Below are 6,000 nucleotides of genomic sequence, written 5' to 3' on the forward strand. Positions count from 1 at the left end.
TAAGAAAATGCCACTACTGTCACATAGTGTAAATAGCATATCGCTAAGAAAATGCCGCTACTGTCACTTAGTGTAAATAGCATATCGCTAAGAAAATGCCACTACTGTCACATAGTGTAAATAGCATATCGCTAAGAAAATGGCGCTACCGTCACATAGTGTAAATAGCATATAGCTAAGAAAATGCCACTACTGTCACATAGTGTAAATAACATATCGCTAAGAAAATGCCGCTACTGTCACATAGTGTAAATAGCATATCGCTAAGAAAATGGCGCTATCGTCACATAGTGTAAGTAGCATATTGCTAAGAAAATGCCACTACTGTCACATAGTGTAAATAGCATATCGCTAAGAAAATGGCGCTATCGTCACATAGTGTAAGTAGCATATTGCTAAGAAAATGCCGCTACTGTCACATAGTGTAAATAGCATATCGCTAAGAAAATGGCGCTATCGTCACATAGTGTAAGTAGCATATTGCTAAGAAAATGCCGCTACTGTCACATAGTGTAAATAGCATATCGCTAAGAAAATGGGCTTATCGTCACATAGTGTAAGTAGCATATTGCTAAGAAAATGCCGCTACTGTCACATAGTGTAAATAGCATATCGCTAAGAAAATGGCGCTATCGTCACATAGTGTAAGTAGCATATTGCTAAGAAAATGCCACTACTGTCACATAGTGTAAATAGCATATCGCTAAGAAAATGCTGCTACGGTCACTTAGTGTAAATAGCATATCGCTAAGAAAATGGCGCTACCGTCACATAGTGTAAATAGCATATAGCTAAGAAAATGCCACTACTGTCACATAGTGTAAATAGCATATCGCTAAGAAAATGGCGCTACCGTCACATAGTGTAAATAGCATATAGCTAAGAAAATGCCACTGGGTCATTCCACGAAATCGGTGCCTTTTCAACTTAAAAAATTTGGAAAATATAATTGTTTCAAACTGATTTTTTTCAATACCCATTGAATGAAGACATCTTAACATGACAAGAAATTGTGTTGGGCCATCTCAAGCTATGCCATTTATTATTTTATGACTGTTTATTTATTTCATGTTTTGATATTTTCCTCAGTCCTTCTACTGACTAAACTGTTACTATATATAATACTTCCAATTACAAATATGCAACAATTTGCACATATATAAGTAGTATTTTGGTCCCTCTTTTCATTCAGATTATGTCATATTTAAAACAATTCTGTTTTATATCATAATTGCCATTCAGATTACTGAAAATGTCCTATTTGAAGAAATATGTATACTTTGACAAGATATTTATTTAAAAAAGGGTCTTGTCCAAAATGCAATATAGTGCAGGTTACTATGGTAAGATCTGTTTGACTGTCAAATGTCATTTTTCTTTTAAAATATCAAATGAATGACAGTAACAGGACTGAATGTAAAAGTGTATAGCAAATTAAAATATGTTAATTCTATGCAAATAAGACATAAAAAAGTAAGGAGCATAAATATACAAATAAAAAAAAAAACACATGCATAAACAAACAATGGTAACTAAGCATGTTGATGCTCATATGCTGCTGACTCAAATGTCGCTGCTTTTAGCTCAATAACACACAAAATAACCTTTATAAATGTCTATATCCCTTAGTTGTTGTCCTAATCCTTAAATTGCATTTTAATGTTTTCCCTGCAAATAACAAATACACCATCTATGACTGAGTTATGAAGCTGGGCTAGAATCAATGCTCCCTATTGCTCTGGGATAGTAACAGGACTGATGGTAACAGGACTGATGATTTGATGCTAATATGCTAATTTCTAGATAACAGGTCAATGTCAGAAAGGCACATGGTATGTAATCTGAAAGGTTATTACTTCTAGATATTGATAATATTAGGATTAATAAATAATGGTTTATATGTACACTTTAAAAAACGGTAACAGGACTGATGTTGTATGCTGACCCCTCTCTAACAACCCTGATAAAACATGAAAAATAGGACAATTAAGAAGAGAGAAATGTACCCTTGCTTACACTGTGGAATCCACTTCATCTAAATGATGTCACTTCCTTGAAACAATGTCACTTCTGGTTTGTACCATTATTTTATAGGGGGTTTTTGGTGATAGTAACAGGACTGATATGAAATTAGGGGACAATGATAAAATGACTTATATTTCTAAGAAAATAAAACTATTTATGTCAAAACCATTGCTTAACAATGAGATTACACTTAAGACAATATAAAACTGTGAACATTTTATAATTTTACCAACATTGTACAAATTAGAAGTCCTGTTGAACAAGAACAACCATAGCGAGGGACAGGCTAAAATCCTTACCCATAGCATGTAATATGTGATTTTAATTATTTAAAATGATATTTTATTGGTTTTTACTTGGTCTTATATTTATGCATATGATCTATAGTAACATAAAGTTTTTTAAATTACAAATTTATTTGTTGTTAAAGCAACTTTAGAACTGATAATTTGTTAGGGACGCAAAAGGCACCGATTTCACGGAATCACCCCACTACTGTCACATAGTGTAAATAGCATATCGCTAAGAAAATGCCGCTACTGTCACATAGTGTAAATAGCATATCGCTAAGAAAATGGCGCTATCGTCACATAGTGTAAGTAGCATATTGCTAAGAAAATGCCACTACTGTCACATAGTGTAAATAGCATATCGCTAAGAAAATGCCGCTAACGTCAATTAGTGTAAATAGCATATCGCTAAGAAAATGCCGCTAACGTCAATTAGTGTAAATAGCATATCGCTAAGAAATTGTCGCTATTTTCAATTAGTGCAAATAGCCGCTGCCTTCAGATAATGACACTTAACCAATAAAAGCCCGCTCTGTCTTCAAATAACCCAGAGCTGAATCGAGCCGACTGTTGGAGTAGTCATCGTAGAGAGTTTAAAATGAGTGACACAAACGAAAAAGAGAAAAAGATGAGAGGGAGGCGTCTTTATTAAGACATGTGCCATCTATTCACTCGTTCCTCAAACGGAGCCAGGAGGAGAATCAGGGTGAAAGATTTGTGGAAGATGACGAGCAAGCTAACCAGGGACCGGAGGAGGCAGAGTCTAGCTGGATTTATCAGGTGTCTTACCTGCCCTTGTGGGGGGCGGGGGGGCTATAAGACATTGTGCCCAGGAGCCTCTGGATTCTTAATACGGGCCTGGCTACATGTAGTTACTTTTTGCTTTTGTGTATATGAAACTTACCCAATAAGATCATAAGGTTTATCATGAAATTAAAAGCTCGTTGGTCATTCGATTGCACATCGAATAGGATGGGTGATTTTAACACAAATGTACTACAGCCTCATACTAGTAGTTTGAAAGAATCTCTTTCAACTTTTTGTAAGGTGTCTGGCCTACAACAGTTAATTACTGAACCTACTAGAGTGTCTGTCAACAGTCAAACCCTATTAGTTTCAGAACGTGAAAATATTTCTCAATCAGGGGTCCTTGATATTGCTTTGAGTGATCATAATGTCACTTTTTGCACTCGCAAAATATCTAAATCACAATTGAAGACTGGTAACCATAGTTTAATTAGGTACAGATGCACAAAACATTATACAAACTGAGGATTTTAAAGAAAGGCTTTCCAGGAGGGATTGGTCAGATGTTTTAGGAAGCAATGATGTTGATGGGGCTTGGTCTTTGTTTAAACAGCACTTTTTAGCTGCTCTTGATAATGTTGCACCAATGAAGGAGACCAGAATTAAACAGAGAAGTGCAATTTGGATGACTTCTGACATTCTGGATCTCATTAGACAACGTGATAAATGGTTCAGAAAGTTTAAGAGGTCAACTTTGTCTGGTGATTACAATAAATATATATATTTTCGCAATCAGACTAGTTATAAGGTACAGAAAACAAAGTCTGAATTTTATGCCGATGCTATTACGGCAAACTCACATCAGCCTAAAAAGCTATGGAAAGTTCTTAGTGATATGGGCGTTAAAGAAAAATCTAAATCTAAGTCTGGTAATATTAGTTTAGTTATTGAGGATAAAATGATTTCTGACAAACAGCAGGTTGCTTGTGTTTTTAATACCTTTTTTACAACAGTTGCTGCCAGTCTGGTTGATAAGTTGCCGAGTGTGTCAGGTAGATATGGCCCATCGTTTGTAAATTCCTTTTATAAAAACAAACATGTTACTCCTGATGCTTTTGAGATTGGCCCTGTCTCAGAGGAGAGGGTGAGATTGTGTCTATCCACATTGTCAACTAACAAAGCTACTGGACAGGACCTTATTCCATCCAGATTTTTGAGCGATAGTGCCAATGTAATTTCTAGGGTACTCACCCATATAATAAATTTGTCTTTAAGTCAGGGAATCTTTCCAAGTGATATGAAAAGGGCTAGGGTAGTCCCCCTTTTTAAGAAAAATAGTAGATCAGATGTTGGTAATTATAGGCCTGTATCAATTCTGTCAGCAGTATCAAAGGTGTTTGAGCGTCTGGTGTATGAGCAGGTGGAAGAGTATCTTGTCAAACAAAATCTACTGTATGGACTTCAGTCGGGATTTAGAGCAGCATACTCTACTGAAACCTGTCTTATTCATTTATGTGATTATATTCGACAAAACTTTGATAAAGAAAAGTATGTGGGCATCATAGGCGGAGGGTGAGCCAACTCCAGGGCAAGGCTAAGATGTGCGCTTCCCCTTGATGCATTTAAATCGATTTTTGTAGGTTTTAATCAACGTGTCGCCTAGCAACAACTTAAACGTCCCAGTATAAACGCTCCCGTTAACTAATTTGTTATTAACGCGACTACGTTTACAAACTGTTAGCAAAAAAAATGTTTTAGCAAAAAAGCAATCAGTACTAAATAATAATCAGCCAATATAAATAAACACTGCCTTACCTAATGCAGCAAAATCCTGCGTTTAGACCTGGCATCATATGCGTTGATGATGTCCTCGTTATTTAGTTTTGTGGTTATGTCACTCTCAATATGCAGCTGACTCATAAGGGCTGTTGTTTAGATCGTTGCAGCTTAAAGTCTTCTTCTTGAAAAATGTTCTTATGTCCATTATGTCAACTAAATTGGATGCCAGCTCAAAATTAGCCTATAGCCTAAATCACTTATTTTTTTCTCTAAAGCATAAACCCGCGGTTTTAGGCGAGTGCGGTTATGGGTGTCATTAACATTTTTTTTTAAATGAATGAATTTGTGTTTAAAGTGATCACAATTTAATAAAAACATTGTAATTTATGAATTATATTGCTTTCATTTATTTAAAAATTGTTTATTGAAAGAAAAAAATCCAGCATACATGAATTATCTCTGCGCGTGCGCACCGCATGCAATTTACGCTTTCCACAGACCACAGCTGAGCCAGCTCAGCCGCGCTTATCATTTGGTTTTGGAGTGGAGGAAACTGATCCTAGACCAGCAATTATGGGCAGCTTTTCTCTATAAAAGCAACTAGTAGTAGCAGGCAGGCTGCTTTTGAGGGATACATTTTCACTCTCGAATAGTATATTGCTAGTCTCAAGTCCGTGGCCAGGGGAAGGCTAAGCCTTCCCCAGCCTTACACACGCTCCGCCTATGGTGGGCATGCTACTTCTTGATTTGCAAAAAGCCTTTGATACTGTAAACCATGCAATATTACTATCAAAGCTACAAAGTATAGGCTTCAGAAATACTGCTGTGAAATGGTTCACCTCTTACCTCACTGGAAGAACTCAAGTTTGTGATGTTGAGGGGACCATATCAGATCCTCAGGATATTACTTGTGGGGTGCCTCAAGGTTCAATCCTTGGCCCCATTCTATTTTTAGTTTATATCAATGATATGCCAGCTGCAGTGAAATGTAAGCTGCTTTTATATGCTGATGACACTGCATTGTTGGTCTCTGGGGATGATATCAGCGAGACTGAGAAGACTCTCGGTAATGAATTAAATAGTGTTAGCAAGTGGGTTATTGACAACAGGCTTTTAATACATCTGGGAAAAACTGAGTCAATTTTATTTGGAACAAAAA

General features: G+C 36.3%; 1 protein-coding gene across 1 annotated transcript in view; it reads right to left on the minus strand.

Moving 5' to 3' along the window:
* The window catches only part of LOC127657745 (leukocyte elastase inhibitor-like), a 29,361-nt gene extending 23,588 nt beyond the window's left edge, over positions 1 to 5,773 (minus strand). The window contains exon 1 of the mRNA XM_052146622.1: positions 5,688 to 5,773. The gene's annotated coding sequence lies outside the window, so the exon portion shown is untranslated. The remainder of the gene's footprint in view (positions 1 to 5,687) is intronic.
* Between the last annotated feature and the right edge of the window lie 227 nt (positions 5,774 to 6,000).

Source organism: Xyrauchen texanus, chromosome 17 (assembly GCF_025860055.1).
Source record: "Xyrauchen texanus isolate HMW12.3.18 chromosome 17, RBS_HiC_50CHRs, whole genome shotgun sequence".
NCBI lineage: Eukaryota > Metazoa > Chordata > Actinopteri > Cypriniformes > Catostomidae > Xyrauchen > Xyrauchen texanus.